Source organism: Egretta garzetta, unplaced genomic scaffold, assembly GCF_000687185.1.
Source record: "Egretta garzetta isolate BGI_Z169 unplaced genomic scaffold, ASM68718v1 scaffold135, whole genome shotgun sequence".
In the NCBI taxonomy this organism is placed as follows: Eukaryota; Metazoa; Chordata; class Aves; order Pelecaniformes; family Ardeidae; genus Egretta; species Egretta garzetta.
Window position 1 is genome coordinate 434,592 of NW_009259594.1, and position 17,422 is coordinate 452,013.

The 17,422-nt window shown below is 42.5% G+C and overlaps 1 protein-coding gene across 1 annotated transcript in view; it reads right to left on the minus strand.

Annotated features, from left to right (window-relative positions):
* The window catches only part of CNNM2 (cyclin and CBS domain divalent metal cation transport mediator 2), a gene marked incomplete at its 5' end in the record, with an annotated part of 125,774 nt that overhangs the window by 26,640 nt on the left and 81,712 nt on the right, over positions 1–17,422 (minus strand). The window lies entirely within an intron of this gene.

Consider the following 17,422-nt stretch of genomic DNA (forward strand, 5'->3'; position numbering starts at 1 on the left):
TTTAGGAGTTAATTGAAATATTCAAAGTGACAGCGTCTGATCAACAAAGAGAAAAGCTAAGATGAGATACACTAGTGGCTCTACAGATCCCTCACTCACAGTATATTCTGTAATTCCTAAAGTCCTTTCTGCAGGAATGGAATAATAATAATATCATGACCCTTTGACTCTGCTTTGATATCCTTGGTTGCCACTTTCCCTAGCTGCCATTGAAAGCCGGTCCTTTGTAAAGCTGCATCAAAAGTAGCGTGCATCCAAAGGGTTCACCAAATACAAGTGGCATTCTGAAGCGTAAGTACAGCAGATATCAATATGCTTCCTGAACTATCAGGAGGTAAGCAACATTGTCTCACGTTCTTCATTGCTAGTCTCAGAAACGACGCTTATCCCCATCCCCACTGGAAGACAACCAAAATAGTTCAACTTTGCTTAGACCCCTTTATAGGCAATAAAGTCTGCATGTTTTAAGATTCAGATTATTAGACTAACAAGCATTCAAACTATTCCAACCCAGGCTTACTCATGCTTGAAGAATGAAAATATCCTGAACAAATTAGACGAGGGAGGAAAACTTATCAACTACTGATATAAACATTGCATCAGGTCAAGTCAATTCACTTGGTAAGTTTTTCACATCTGCTTTCCCAGGGACTCAACATAAGCAGTTAAAAACAAATTCTTGGTGAATGCTGTCTGTCGAAAGTTAAATTCTTTTGCTATTCCCAGCTTGTGATCATTTAAAAGGAATTTTCCAAAGCAGGGTCTAATATTAGACTCAAAATGAAGTTTCCATTCCACTTAGGCGATATTCTCACCGAAGTAACTACTGCATAATCTGATTGTCTTGGAGCTACTCGTTTAGATGCAGATGGACATACTTGAAATACCAACTCCACAGCACTGCTGAGTCTTATCTTGAGGAGACCTTATTCTACAGTGAATTAATAGAAAGATGATTTGTGATTTTAAGGGATCAACATTTGCATTGTACTGAAAGTCTTTCACTGTGCCGGGTTTTATTTCTTTGCAGTCCTTGCAAGGCTTCCAGCAGTTTTACCGCCCAACGAACAGCATTTAAAAAAAGAAAAAAGGTGACTTCATAAAATCATGAAAGATTTAAGTACTATTATCACTGCTGTTCCCCTGTAATATATTACTCCAATTATATCTTTTCAATATAACAATGTTCAAGAAGAACTGTGGCACAAAAAAAGGTCACACAGACAAACCAAATACTGTCACTTATTTCCCAGCGCCTGCTCAGCTATTGGTATATGTGGTTTCAAGTCAAAAGGCATAACTCCTTCAAGAACCATTTCTATCACAGACCAGAGCAGCTCATTTGCACACGCTCATTCAGATGCTAATTCCCAAGGACCACCTCACACCTTAGTAAGTGGTAAGAGTACTTGGATCTGTACAAGGGGGTAAAATAAAAAAACCAAAACAAACAATGCTACCAACTCGGTGTTTCAGCTGTGATCAGAACCATCAAATTACAGCCTTCTCCTCCACTTCTGAACTGCCTATGATAAAGCTGAACTAGCTGAGTAAATTTTACATTTTGAAAAGGATGGTCTTTCCAACAGTGGAATCCTGGATACATCTACAAGCAATGGGAGAGATTTATGGAAATGGGATTGGGGAAGGACCTGAGGGGCTGTAATACCACGGGAGGCTGTGCACGACTTTCAGCTACAAAACCAGTTACATGCCCTTTCCATCAGAGTGGTCCCCACCAAGAATTTAGGGTCACTAAAATACATTATGCTCTCCCATCTTAGCAGCCGCAGCACTCTGATCTGACCTAATGTAAGACAAGTGACCAAAATCTGTACCAGCTGCTGCTCTCTTGTGCAAAGTGAGCTGATAAGGACTTAGTTACGATGGATATTGGGCATTTTGTGCTTTATACAATGAAAAAGAGCTAGAAACATTTTTTCTGGCTCTGCCATATTCTCTGATTTTTAGTTTTTTTATCACCCAAAGTATCAAGACCACTGAAACTTGTCGTAGTTTCAAATGTCATTGGACTTTTTGGTGGGTGGCATTGATGTTCAGCTCTACCTTCATTATTAAAACTATACATTATGGGGACTTTATCTGTTGAAAATAAATTATCCAAACGCAGGCTGACGCTAACCTTTCTTCCCTCTTGACTGTCAAGTGTTCCAGTTCCCGACTTTCACGAACCCATCACTTTGCTGGGTTCAGACGAATTTAAGCCAATCTAATGGGGCTGCCTCTAAAAGACTGCCTTTTGCTCCCAAAGTCTTCGCCTTCCTTTACATTGGCAAATTAATTTTGATCCAGATCCAATAATTTGCCAGAAATCACCAGACAGTGGAACAAGCGTTGGCGCTGTGGTGGAGGTGTCACAAAGACGCATTCCCAGACTGGCTGCCCTCTCCGACTGCTGCACAGATGTCTGCAAAAGACCCTCTGCGTATGGAAGTAATCAAGGCAGAAAAGGCTAAAGGAAAAGCCAGAGGAGCGCAAAGACTTCTTTATACATCGTAAAAGAGCACAACACAGCATGTGCCCAACTTTAGAAGTGGCCTGTGAGTAAAATAACGACTCCTCTGAGTGTTTTAAATAGAAATTGGCTACAGCTTTATTCAAAGACTTTATCAGGCCACTGGTATTTGTCATACCATTTTATTCAACTGAGAAAGAGAGGTTTCAACTGTATTTTCCACTGTTAAGGATGTACAATACATACTCAACAAGGAGCTGAATAAAGTAAACATCCAGGTAAGGACTACCTATGGGATTCCTAGGGCTTTGAGAACAGAGTCCAGGTAAGGACTACCTACCTATGGGATTCCTAGGGCTTTGAGAACAGAACACAGACAGAGCAAGCGTGCGTGGAAATTATATAAATAATTTCTATACTTCACTGATTTTCTGGCCACGGTCTCTAACCACACTACATCTATTATGTTAATCTTTCTTTAATCACTTGCTTTAAGTGTTGATACAATGAGATTTAGCAAGCAGGCAGCTCCGCAGCACTGCCAGATTTGATGATAAAGGCAGAAATGACCCAAGTGATGGGTATTAAGCAGCCTTTGCTTTCTGCCTCAGCTTCCCCGTCTACGCTGATGGCCAGTAACACCAGCAAGAGCCTATGGAGCTTACATGTGTACACAGCTTGAGACACAAGTTGTGACAAATGCTAATCTCTCAGTTACATTCACCAGCAACTAAAGGAGCAAGGATTTTTGTTAAAGCAAATCCAGTCTCATCCCATTGCTCAAAATCTTGCCCCTCAGGTTGGATTTTGCTCTGTGCTGCAACTTCTGATTAATTTATTAAGCGAATTAAGAAACATGAAGATGCTTAGTGAAATCCCATGAGCCAGTGAACCTAGAATGAGCTCCTGGGAGTTTGTGATTGACTGACCATGTAGAACAGCACTGGAAGAAATGCTTGAAATACTGATTCTCTTACAGAGTCTTTGACCATTCCTTGAAAAAGATAGGGGGAAAAAAATTGTCACCCTTTGATCCTAACTGAGACATTTACACATTTAGAGCAAGGACCTCAAGAATATTGCCATGCAGTTCAAACTAGAGATGAGAACAGTACAGAGGGTCTTGTCTACATTAAGAGTTTTGCCATACGAATAGAGCTGTACCCACCCCACTCTCACATGCCACTTACCCACAGACACACAGGCAGAAGAAACGGGCTGATGGCAACATTATCAAGTTCAAGAAATGCAAATGAACCCAGTACAAAATAACCCCCATGTATTGGTACTGGGCACTGACTGGCTGGGTCTGCAGAAAAGGACTCCATGGTCCTGGTGGACAAGCTACACGCAGTGTGCCCTTGCAGCAATGAAAGCTAACTGCATACTGACAGTACTAGTACATGTGCAGCTAGCAGGTCAAGGGAAGGGATTATTCCCCTCTGTTTGGCAGTTGTAAGAACGTGCCTGGAATACTGGTGTCCAGTTTGAGGCATTCCAGCACATGAAAGACATTGACAAAGTGAAGCAATTCCAGTGGATGGATGATAAGATGGTCTGGGGCTGGAGTCCACAATGCACAAGGAAAAGCAGAGGGAGCTGCATTGGTTCAGTCCTGCAAAGAAGAGGCTAAAAGAGGAGTCTTAAAAGTCTTTATGTACCTCATAGTAGGCTACAGAGAAAACAAAGCTGGATTTCTGTGGAGCTAGATACTGATGAGGCAAGAGGCAATGAACAAAAGTTTCAAAAACAGAAACTCTCCTTAAATAAGGAAAACTTGTTCCTCATGACGGTGGTCAAACACTGAAATGGGCCTAGAGGGGCTGTGAAATCTGCATCTTTGGAGGTATTCAAAACTCAGTCACCTGAGCCAGCTTCAATGGTAGCCTGCTCTGAAGAGGGCCTTGGACCGTATGACCTCCATGAAGTGCCTTCCTAAATTATCCTGTGATTCTAAGAGACTTTGAAGGGAGGCTTGACTGAAATCCCAGCCCAAACTTAATTTCTGATTTTTCATTCTTGAATTTCTGCTTAGGAACCTAAAAAAACCGCAAAATTTTCAGTACGTAAGAATGATCTGTAAAGACAGCAAGTAAGCTTTACTGATCTGGAATGCCACAATATGGCTATGGCAGACATTTATAAAACCGAAGATTCCTGTTAAGTCATTTATTGGTAAAACTAGAATCAGGCTAGTCTGTTTTTGTTAAAACCAGTAATCTGAGTCCATTTGCTGTTGGTGAGTGCCCTGGAACGTTAAGCTATAACCTGTTTAATATGCCTACAATGACATGGAGAAAAATCCCAGGAGGTGTTTAGCTGCCCTTGAATTTGCTAACTAATTAACTAACGAGCTGTGCTTCTGAAAGATCTCCCAGTTTATTCTTACGTGACTGTTTTGGTTTTGACCGATTTCTACAAAGGTAAACAATTTGGTCTGTCAGTGAGATTCACAGGTTCAATGACACATTATGCAAAACAATTTTAAAATGTGTTGTACAATTTAACCATCAAAAACAACTCCCTCGAGAATAGCACTGGCTTGAGAGCAATCATACCTAAGTAACAAGTGTTTTCCTAAATTTCTTTTCAGCAGCACAGTTCAAGGACATTAAATCTCTCTTCTGTTAGCAGAAATTTGCATTCATGCTGTTTGCTTTTGCACTTTGATTATTTTCAATGGGGAAATCAGACTGCTACTTCTCCCCCCCCCCCAACTGGTGTACACTGCCTTTGGGTTCACAACACCGTTCACAGAATCAAGAGAACCCCAAAACTTCTACTCAAACATAATCTAGATTTAGACCAGGCTTTTTAGATCCTGCCTTTTTCAGCAGCAAAACACACAATTTTGTAATATATCTTTGGGAAGGGAACCCAATAACTAACATTCATTTAATACAGCCACGTGAAACTCATCCAGACCCTCAAGGAAATGAGTGAAAGTATCAGCGCAACCACAGGGAATACGGTTATTCTTCACCTTTAAACCGGAGAGCTTACAGTCTCGTACAAACATTAACTAGAAACCACATCACAGCCTTCACAGGAAAATAAAAAAGTAGCGCTTTAAATAGATTCTTTGTGTTAAAGCCCATTTGAGTGGGAGGACACCAAAAAAAGGAAAAATTAGGGAGAGTTTCAGAATGATTTCCTGACAGTGAATTGTATTTGTAAGGAATACTTTCCCAAGGGAAATGGCAGAAGCTCAGTTAGTTGCAACTTCAAAAACTCAACTGGACAAAGCTCCTAGAAAGGACTCAATAATTCCCCGCTGCCCTGTGGCAGATGGAAGAGAAGCGATGAGGTAACATTTTCCATCTCCAGCAGCTTATCACTCGGTGTAGGCACTCCAACTCAACTGCTGCTACCTACCCTTCAATCCATTCTGGTCAGACCTTGGTGAGAAGCACGCTGTTAAACTTAATTTACTTTGCTGCTGCTTCTAAGAGCGGAGCGTAGCTCTAGAAAGCGGCTACCTGCTGCAGCTTCACACACAACTGAACTTGAAGCTGGCAACAAACTCGGATCAGAAGCTGAGAAGTCATCATAGGTCCATGAGTAAAAGCAATCAGCTGGGAAACCAGAACTAACTTGAGAGTAAGGAAAAAGGTCATTTCAACTCAGAGCTCTGCTATCAAAGTGGAAATCTTAGGGAAGAATCAGGACAAGTGAGAACATTTAGGGAAAATCGTTACCAGGTATAGGCAGGCAGCAAGAGGGAAACTAAAGAGCGGAGAAGAAAAGTTTCAGAAACTCCTTGAACATTAGTAATGATTCCCCTGCCATGTACAGTGTGCCACTGCTTCCCTGTCAAGCAGTCCTTATGTGGTGCGGAATTTAGGCTGCATATGGCTGGGACTGACAATAACTGGGGTCCACAGAGGTGTAAGAATGCACACCACTAGCTGGACTGCTCTCAGTGTTGGCCAGAACATCTTATTTCAGCCTGATAAATGGACAAACTCAAGCTGCTTCCCAAAACTGGAAGCTAATGCCCTCGAGAAGTGTCCACTGGATCCAAAGTAGGAGAGGAAGAGACGGAAATCGTAACGCTTGAGAGAGAAAACTCTCCCAAAAGCACGGTGGGTTTTGTCACTCCTCTGAGGCTCTAACCTGAGTACAAGGTTGCGATATGACGACACTGGTGGCTTGAGCTTGAGAAACAGGCTGGAAGTTTAAAAAACAAATCAAGAAAGCACTTCAAGGGAGTGCAGCAAACTAAAGTTGAGAGAAGAGGTGGCAACAATGAGAAGAAAAATAAGAGTCTGGAGAGACCTATCACTACATGGGTAACGCAGAACAAAAAAATCAGATAAAACTTAAGGTAAGCAAGCAGAATATTGAAGTAATTCTTGGTCATGGTTCAAGTCTTCCATGCTAGATTCAAAAGATACTGAAGTGTGACTTATGCTGATGCGATTTCCCCCGTGCTTCCACTTCCCAAGGCAAGTAATGACCTTTTGGAAGGAAGTGTAAGAAATGCATCTCCTTACTGATTTGCACCTCCACAGTGTGGTCAACAAGGATTTTTTCTTAGTGTTCAAGGACCCTAAAAAAGGAGCCACACTAATTTTATTACTTCCCTGTTTGCTCAAGATTGTCCCCACTGATTTCAGCATTCCTTCAGGGACGAAGAGCGGGCACCAGCCAGCAAAAATGCAGCCAGCAGAGGGAGCGCAAAACCTTGGGTTTGCTAAACCCAAAGCTCCAGGTCCTCCCCAAACCTCAATCCAATAGCCAGCAGATGGAGAGGAGAGGTCCCGGATTCTGGCATCGGTGGGGTCTGGGTGCTGGCATGCTGCTCGGTCTGGGCAGATCTCCTTTGAGAGATGTATACTTCAGCCTGGGACTCCACAGCAACGAGCAACATCTGCCATGGCCTGTTTGGTGTCTCCTTCCGTAGCTTTGGATTGCTGCTATGAATTGTGCCCACCCCACCTTCCTCCCTCTCCCCTACCACAGGGGGAACAATTTCTTGAGCCCCTCATAAGGGCACAGGAGAGAAACCATCACCTTATTAGTCTCCTCCACCACTCCACCTATCCAATGGGCTGCTTCTGCTAACCAACAGTTAATCCACTAAATAAAAACAAGAACGTCAAGAGATGTTTATGAGCAACAAAAATAGAAGTTGACCCGAAACAACGATGAACTCGAATGACTTTGATGTTCAGGTAACCAAAACACGACACCAATAGAAACAACAGCCTTGTTCTGTACCATCACAGCCAAGAATCCTACTGATCTAATCCTCCCTCTAATCCTCCCTCTCCCTCGATTCCTAGAACAAACTGAGTTTAATTTGGGGAGTTTCTAGATTTTGGCATCTACACCATGAGATTTTAAATCCGACAAAGGTAAAGTACTAGAAGGCACCACAGAAGCATGTTTGGACATTGGGAGGAGGTTAGCTGAGGCCAGCGTGCTTACGTAAGGACCTAAACCGTGCTGAGAGCAAAGCGTATCAGCTGAAAAGGACGAGCAGCATCTTGGGACTGCGGGTTGTGAAAGGAACTGGGGGCTGGATATACTCTCTTTTTTTTTTTTTTTATTACCATCATCAGCTCCTGTAGTTTACTTTTAGCTCACTATTTAGGACATAAATTTGAAAGGGTTCTTGTGTTACCAACATCTTAGATCATTAATTTTCTATTTTACTGACCTGTTTTACTTCAGGCCATTTATATCACATGCAGTTTGCAATTCCAGCAGCTCAAAACCCCAGCTGGTCGATGGCACCGTCAGATTTTTCAAGCTCAGCGCAACGCTTTCTAATTTATATTGTGGCAGGAGCCAGGGGAAGCTTAACGAAAAGCTGTTAACTTTCTAAATTGGTGACAACGCCCTTCACCCAGCAGGATTTATACGACCCCAGAACCACTGATGTGCGTGCGCTTTCACAGCAAGCAAAGCCGCGGGATAAACACTCCTGTAAACACAATCAGCACCAGTGACCTTGACTTCACATGAGCGCAGGATCGGGGCCATGTGAGCGCTTGCGCCCTGACGCTGCACATTTGTTTCTCTGAAACGTAACACGGGGCGCACCGACTCACGCACCGCGGTGGGGCTGCCGCCATGACAGACCAGCTTCCAATTGCTTCAGCAGAAAACGAAGGGTACCACAGCAATTTAAGGCACAAGAAACACAGCCACCTTCTCCCACTGTTTGGGTCAGGTCCCACCAGGTGTAACGATGCAAGAACGGCTGCCACAGAACTGTGTTCCACACTGTCAGCAAATTCAATGGGAAGGGAGGAATATTCTCTGGCTGTAAAGTGGCTATTTTAAAGACTAAAGGCATGGCACATCTAAACATAGCAACGTGTCAAGACAGACCTAAAGCCATGGATCAGAGAACCTCAACTGGAGCAACCATTTCCAACCTTCTGAAGCTGCCAGCAGCATCTTCGCTTTGCTTTGGTACAATTTTAGCTAATGCTACAGAGCAGAGCCAAATCCTGGACCCACGCCTCTTCATCAAGAACATGTACAGATCTACAGTTGTGGATATGGGGAGGAGGAAATCATTTAAGCCACCCAGAGATGTGCTGAAACTGTCTGACACAACAGCAAACAGACAGAAGAGCGCCTGTGATTTCAGAACTGGACATTGCAGATACCTAACTGCCTGCAAACTGCAGGGTTTTTTGCAAAATATTAATACAATAATTTATAGACGGGAAAAACCCCATGATTTTGCATTTTTCTTAAGGATTTAAGTAGATTTTATCTGGATGACGTGTTACTTTAAAAGCCTATCATGCAAAGAAGGCCAAAAGAACTAGTTCAGCTGCTGACTCAGCATCTCCATGAAAAAGGAAATATTACAATAAATTGCCTTGGTTGAAAGAGTGACAATACTGATGGTGTATTTGAATGCATTCTTAATATTACTGAAGAAGAAATGTAGAATGACTGCCTTTGTTCTTAGGAGTTTTCAATTACTCATACATGTAAGATTTTTCAAGTGAACTAGTAATAAAACATCATCTTCCATCCACACAAGGCAAGATTAATTTTCTCAAAAACAGTATTAATGGGTCAGATTTTAGAAACGGAGACTTCAAAGATCAATCTCTGTGGCAATTACACTATGAATATTTTTCATTACTGACTTCTTATAAAGCAACTCTTTAAAGTTTCCATTTGTGAACAACCATCTAATTAGTGTTTCTTTGGGACACCCCGCATAGCCCTCTGCTAGGCTGAGTTTGCCCAGAGCTCTTGAAGGAGGAAGGAAACCTCTCAGATAAGACAGCAAAGCCTCTCTCCTTCAGCAACAGCCGCTGGAGAGGAGTAGCGATAAGGTGAAGAGGTAGCCTTGCCCCTTGAGCAACAAGACACTGGAGATAAAATGAAGAGGAGAAATGGAGTCTAAAGCAGGAGACCGTGAATCTGTGAACTTGCCACCACTGGTTTTGCTGTGCTGAAAAGCTCCTTTACTCCAGCAGACTAATGTTCATCAGGGTCTACCCAGCTCGTGAAGAAAATCAGTTTGGAACTGAGACCACAGTCCATAATGAGTAACCAACAGCAGTTGCCTTTCATAGGTCTACTTTACTATTCTTTTAAGCAACTTCTTGATTTATTCCAGGTGAACCTGTCCCGAAATTTTACTTAAATATTTTGCTACAGTATTTATTACAGTTTTCCTAACCCAGTGACAGAGACATTAAGCATGGCATTTGTGGAACCAAGACAACAATAAAAGAAATTAGTGGAATGGCTGCTAATGGTTTTATTTTGAAATTCAGGCCAAAATGATTTCAAAGATGGTACATAAATCAGGGTAGCTCAACAGCTTTCCAACTGCTGGGTGGGGATGATGGGGGATGACACGCGACTCACACCTACATTACAATATTATTCAAATTCTTTTTGTCAAATATTTACCATAAAGTAAAGAGATGTGATATTTTAGTGACGTAACAGGAATTCTGCGGGGATGATACTTCTTTCATGATCTGCCTGTTTAGCTCGGGGAAGGTGTAGTGGAGCCAACCCTGTTTCCTTTGGTATCCTGCAGATGTCTCTATCATATTTTAACCCCATCCAAAATGAGTCTGAACATATTGGCTGCCAAATGACCTAAGTACTTTAATATCATTGATTTCTGGGACTTCATTTATTTTGATAATTTTAGCTGTGGTGTAGCTTCTCATAAGGAACGGGGCTTTTGATCTAAGCAGAACACTTTTTCATTCAATCTCTTCTGGCAAGGGCCAGGTCTCTATCATCTCTATAAGACTGTTCACCTCATTTGTAAATGTGTGTGTCAGAGCATCTCTGTGACTTTAAGCCTAGGCTCCCATACATTTCTACTAACACCAGGTAATAGCATTGCATCGAGGTATTCTCAGGACAGCAAGAGCTCACAAGGGTCCATTTGAATAATCTGCTACGTACGGCTATGATCCACTGACCTGACCTACCCAACTCCTTCTGCCACGCTCTGATGAGAGTTACGGTAAAGCACAACTTCACTAGCTAGGGAAATAACCTCAATTACTATGGTTGAACCCACCAGCATAGGTCAAATTAGCTTCCCTTGTGAGGGCAGAGGGTGAATTAAAAACTCAGGCAACCCATTCAGCTTTTCCCACAAATCTGTACCCAGACTAAGAGCGCTCGGACAGCGCACAATACCAGCATCCCTGCATCCCTAAAACCTTCTGACCATGGAAATGGCCTCAGAGCAATAGTGTCCTATTGTCGTGACTTCTGCCTTGCATTTGTTTATTTTTAGCTAGGAGTAGACTGAATTCTTCTACATCCCAATAAACACTAAAGTAAACCATCTCTAACTTCTGCTAGAAAAGACATGGGCAACTAGGTCACACAACATACATGCACACACTTCACTTATTTTCCGTGACTGCTTGTAAATCCAAACATTCTGGGTATGCCCATATAAAAACATCAACACGAACCCCAACCAGAAAACCAGTCTACTAGGCTCTGAGGACTTGCCCTTAAATCTGTAGTATAAACAACAGTATTTATCTAGCATATTAACAATAGCAGAACGGATGTGTGCTGCTGTATGTGGTTCACAGAATATCCGAGGACTGGGCCATGGGAGAGTTTGGAAAAGCTAAAGATTCACAGCCGTATATGTGTGTGTGTGTGCATATAAAAAAAAAATATATATATGGGGGATTTGTTGGCTTTTTCAAACAAATGGTCGAACATTTTGTACCTTTCCCCACTGCAATACCCTTACTTTCCCCTGTTGATCTCCTACTGCAACAGCAACACATCCACACCTTTCCCCCCAGACCCTTTCTCAGGGTCCGCAATGCTCTTGGGTTTCTTCTTACATCTTCTGTCTGTTCAGGAAAGGTCCCTCCACAAACGCAGCTACTGCCCAGGTGCTGCTGCCTTCACAGAACAGGTCAGGGCTGAGCAATCATCTCTACCTCAGACTAAGCAATAGGAAAGATTTCCTCTCTTACCCACACACCATGTTTTCATGAAACTTACAGAAACACGGTATTTTTGACTTTTCTAACTCAGTGACTTTCAAAGCTAAGGAGGACTAGGACAGGTAAGGAAAAAAATAAACAACAAATTGACAACAAACAAACAACAAAAAAACCCAACCAAACAAAAAAACCAACCAGAAAAAAAAACCAAACAAAATTAAAAAAAACCCCAAATTCCTCCCAAGCAACCTCCCCAAGAGCAGTAACAGTACAGACTCTATGCCAGCCCCCCAAATGACAGGAGACAACAAACTTCAAAATACTGTTATAATTTCCACTTGCAGGAAAGAGGTTGTCATTTCTTCACTACAAAGTAAAGAAAAAAAAAAACAACCCAAATTTGCTAGAAAGCCATGAATAAGAGTGATTCTATAGAATACTGCTTTACACTGCACACAATTTCTTTACTTGAAGCACCTCATATTTCCAAGTAGAGCTCACATACACACTTAGTCTAAATAAGACGGACTACGTACGCTCTACTGCTCTGCATCTTTACGCACACCGGGTTAATGCACACGAAGATCCCCGTCCTTCCAGGCCTTGCAGAAGCCGGGAGCCCGGCTACGCACACTGCATCGCTGTCCTTACAAGGGTTAGACAAACAGACCAGCAAACCCTGGCGAAAAGGAAATGCATTTTGAGTTCACAGTGGGGCTATCACTTGGCTATTTCTGTAGCGCCTGCATCTAAAAAAAGATCCAGTTCACACAAGTAGCTATTTTACCTTACTGTCCCACAAGATCTAAATGCATTTTTTCCGATTACACTTTCCCACCATAAAATACACGACAAAATGTGACAAATATTTTTAAATATTCCTATGAAAGCATTTTGCTTATATATAGAAACATGAGTATATATGGCAACATAGAAAACTCTGTGTTTATATATAGATGTCTCCTCACTGTATAACTAATATTAGTTCATGGAACTGAAGTCACACACGACAACAAAAATGAGTTAAAGTTCCAGTGAGCTTTGCCATAAAGTAGACAAAGCGGAAAAAAACCTCATGGATTTATGATCATCTCTGTATGAAATGCTGAATGGTAAATTCCCTTGAGAACTTCTCTGACACAAGAAATACACAACAAAATAAGCAAATGAGGAGAGGAGTCCAAGAGGCTCACTGAAGAGACATCTAGTCCACATCTTTTTTTTTTTTTCTCCTCCACTCCAGCAAAATCTCTGTCAAAAACCACAAGAGAGGCGCAAAGAGGTCTTCTTGGGGGCTAAAACCCATCTCCTGTGGCACAAAACCCACCAGCTTCACTAAGGTCCTGGGCATTTAAAGCTCTTTCAGAGGAAACATTTCAAATGACGACCACAACTGCTACCCTTGTGAGCGTGCTCCACGCTATGATGCCCCTTTTGTGTAACAGAAATATACTCTGATAGTTACATGAAGGTGATAAAAGATCTTTGTAAGACTTATCTGCACAGGTCTGAGGGGTTTGAATTTAACGCTCTAATTACTACTCCATGGTTTGGTGTCCCAAACACCACATTTCTTGCATTTAATCAAAAAATAAATGTAAAATCAACTAATCTGTTTCACTGTTTAAGTTAAGGGAAAAAAAAACAAGCAGAAAATACGAGACACCTTTTTTTTTTTTAATGGATAAAATTTAAATACTTTTTCCATGACCCCAGGGGAATTAGTGAAATGGATGAAGAATACCCACCCCCTTTTTTTATGCGAACAGCTCTCAATCCCATCACATCACAACTGTTCAAGCACTATTCTAAACTGTGAGACTCTGTTCACAGCACTCATACTACAGGACTTAAAGCTGTCACAGAAGCCTGTTTTAACATCCAGCCAAACACCCCTGCTTGAATGCCTTCCTTGACAAGTACAGAATCCTGGATTTCATGAAAAGGAAGGTTTTCAGCAACAAAGGTGAGGTACTTTTGTAGCAGTTTCACAACAGTTATCATCAATAAAAAGAACCCTTGGATGACCTGGACAAAAAAACAGCTCAATTTTTTTTTCTAAAATACAATAAAACTACTGAAATTACGGCATACCTAGCCCTGCGTCTCAGGGTTACAACTTTGTGTAACCTGCTGGAGTCAACCAGACAAAGCAACTAGGAGAGGGGTCTGGGTGGGGAAAGGTTGGAGCAGGCACTGTCCGTAGAGCTCAGTGGGGAGCCTCACACGATACCTGTAGGAGTGGCAGATGGCTTTCCAGAAATGAAGATGAATTACTCTGAGGAACAGAATTTGCATCCTCTCCATCTTTAAAGGCTGGTGGCATCTCTCCTGCCTACTTCCATGGCAACTCATCAAAAAGCTGTGGATGCTAAGCTCTGTCTTCTCTCGTGCCCTTTAACTCCTGTGGCATCAAATACCCAGAAAAGCAAATGGGACAGAGGATGAATAAATTCAACTGTGCAACTGAAGCAGTAAAATTTCAAAGTTTTCTTACAAAAACTTTACCAATCTCTGTCCCACTGCACAAAATCATCACCTTAGGAACTATATAGTAGGTCCAGCCGCACGGTACAAGAGGAGGATACCACCCTCTGCTCTATAACAAGACTAGATCACAGTGAGGTGACCACAGTGTGACCACAGAACAAGACTAGTTCTAGAACCTGGGACACAGAACTCCAAATCTACCCAGCTTCACAGGAACACCAAGTTCTCTTACAACCACAAGTGATCAGAAGCTCAGATCTATTATTCATTGAGATGATGACATGTCTGGCAGAACAACAGCTCTTGGCAGGACAGCAAAATATTTATGCAGTGTAACAACTCAAAGGATATGATTTGCCAAATTGACTGCAACAATAGACTTCAACCTTTTTCAATTTGTGGACTGCTAAAAATGCTCAGTGGGAATGCAGAACTCTGTACAGCTCAGCTCTCTACTGACAAGAGACTTCTTATTTTTAAGATACCTTTTATTGAGAAGTCAGAAATAGTCCTTGGATGCAAGCTAAAAAGAAAAAACAAAAAAACATCACCAGACCACATTATTTTCTGGAAGTTTTTCATCCAAATATTAAGCAATCTCCCTTACCATATACAATAACAAAGACTTAAAAGCCTGAAATCAAATTGTTACAGGTCCCTGCAAAATAAAGATATTCTTCCCAGTGACATTAGCAAGAGCTTACAGGACAAATTTGGAGACCAACCACCACATAAAGTGGTCAAACAACAGAACTCCAAAGCAGAGGAGCCCCCAGGCCAGGGAGAGCACAGAGCGGTGTATCACCAAACAGAGCACCTGGGGGTCCTCTGGGCAGAAAGCGAGAGCAGATGCAACCCTGGGAGGGACCCCGAGCGCTGGATCCCACACGGGTGTATTTCTAAGGAAAGCTGAAGCTGAAATTAGTGGTCAGCAACAGTGGTTTTTTTAAAGGCAGCATTTAGAGACTTATCAACAGAAACAAAATACAGGGAAGGGGAAAGAGAAGGAAAGGGAAGAACTCTGGGAACTGCAAGTAAGATTCATGTTATTTCCACTGTGGTAGCACTTGAATCAGTGTTCAAACCACCATCTCTGTCCCAGCTCATTAGACTACCTAGTAATTTGCCTGCTCCTGTAGGGTAATCCACAGTGGGAGCCATGGCAATGAGGGGATGAGAGAGGCCAGCGTACCTCAGCCTCACCAGGGGCAAGGGAGGAGGAGGGGGAAGGACCAGGGAGATGGTGGCAGGGGCAGTAGGACCAGGGAGATGGTGGCAGGGGCAGTATGACTGTCTCAAGCGCTGATGTGTTTCATCAGATGCACTGTTTCAGTAGATATAAATATCGGCACGTTGGCCGGGTGGTCTGGCCATTGCGAAATGGCTTTTTGCTGCAGGTGTCACAACAGAGGTGATCTGGGGGGAAGATTTTGCAGATAACGATAGGAAATGCTTTATGGGCAAAAGGAGCAGTGCGAAAGAGCTCGTGGCAGAAAGTGCAGCTGAGGTTGCCACTGTCAAGTGTCAGATGTGCAGGGGCGAGACATTTAAAAGGATACAAGAACAATTAGGAAGCTCTTGTCCGCCTTGCGTATTGCCCGCAATGGTGAGACTTCAGTTCCCACCCTCAGTCACGTGCCTTAAATTCCTCACTGTATTCGAGGCAGCACCTCACTCTACCCTCAAGCTTCCCACTTTAACACCTTGCTATGCAACACCCTTTCAAAAAATCAAAACTGAGAACAGATCCTTCTTCCCTTCACGATGGGTCTGAGCCAACCTCTGAGGTGGGAGGAGAGAGCACAAAGTCCAAATCTTTAATCAAGAACAACCATTAATCTGCAAGCAAATATTATAGCAATTTCTTTGTCAAAATGGGGGAAGATGTGTTTTCTACAACCAGGGCTAGTCAAACTCGATTAGTGGAGGAGGTCAGAGAGAAGATAGTGGTGCTTCTGGAAATAGGCTAAAAAATGGCATGGGAAAACAGACAGTAAGAAAGTAGCTTGAAAAAGAGATTTCACTGATCTGACAGGAGAAAAAGACATCATAGAGCAGCCTACTGTTCTCAAAGGAGATAGGGAATATCTTCAAATGTTCAAGGGATTATGAAATGGGATTATGGACTGGAATGAAAATGTGCAAACCTAAGGTAGAAAGAATAGCATGAATACAAGTGAAATGATCAGACGTGCTAATATCGGTGTGCAAGTTACACCAGAGGATGAGCATAGAAACTGCTAAAAAGGAAGGCAAGAGCATGCTAAGGTACAACTGCTGAAGCAAATAAGATATTCCAGAAACAAGACTTGGGGTTGTGCACAGAAATCCCCCTGTGAGTGAGTTGCCCAGAGGGTTACACCAAGCTGTTCGTGAGAAAGTCTCCTGAACCCTGTGAACAATGAAAGCAGCCCTTTTTCCATCCATCTCTCCCAGAGTATTTAAAGATTTGAATTTTCCCATATCATTTTTGGTTCGTCTCTCTCTTCCTATAAATAGAGAAGCAGCAGTGCATCCATCTCTTCTTCATCTTTTTTGGTGGTCTAGCACTGCACACATGCTGGAATGTTTTTCTAGTAAACGATAAGCGATGGGAAACAAGTCAAAGACAAAGGACAAGAGACCTTGAGCTCAGACAAGTAGGAGAGACGGGAGCCTTCTCTTTCCCAAGAGGCAGGTATCTTTTCTATGGACCAAAGGGTTTTGTTTTGGAAACAAACGTATCTATTTCTGTCACTTCCTTTAGACATGTAGCCTTCGTGGGGCTGATAGTAAGACTGACTACAGTGTCTGAGAATGACCATTCGGCCCCCAAAAGAAAGCATTTCTAACCTAAATATGAAACCCAAAGGAAACACACCCCTGCTGCTAAGCACACGTCTCAGTGGACTAACGCTGTGATCTGTGCTCTGCTCCCAGAGCCTTTACTTTAATCCAAAGTCCAATAATCGAGTTAGCGCTTTGCAAGGAGAGCTAAAGCCCCCGGGGTTTCCGCCGAGCGGCCGGCCGGTGGAGAGGCCAAGCT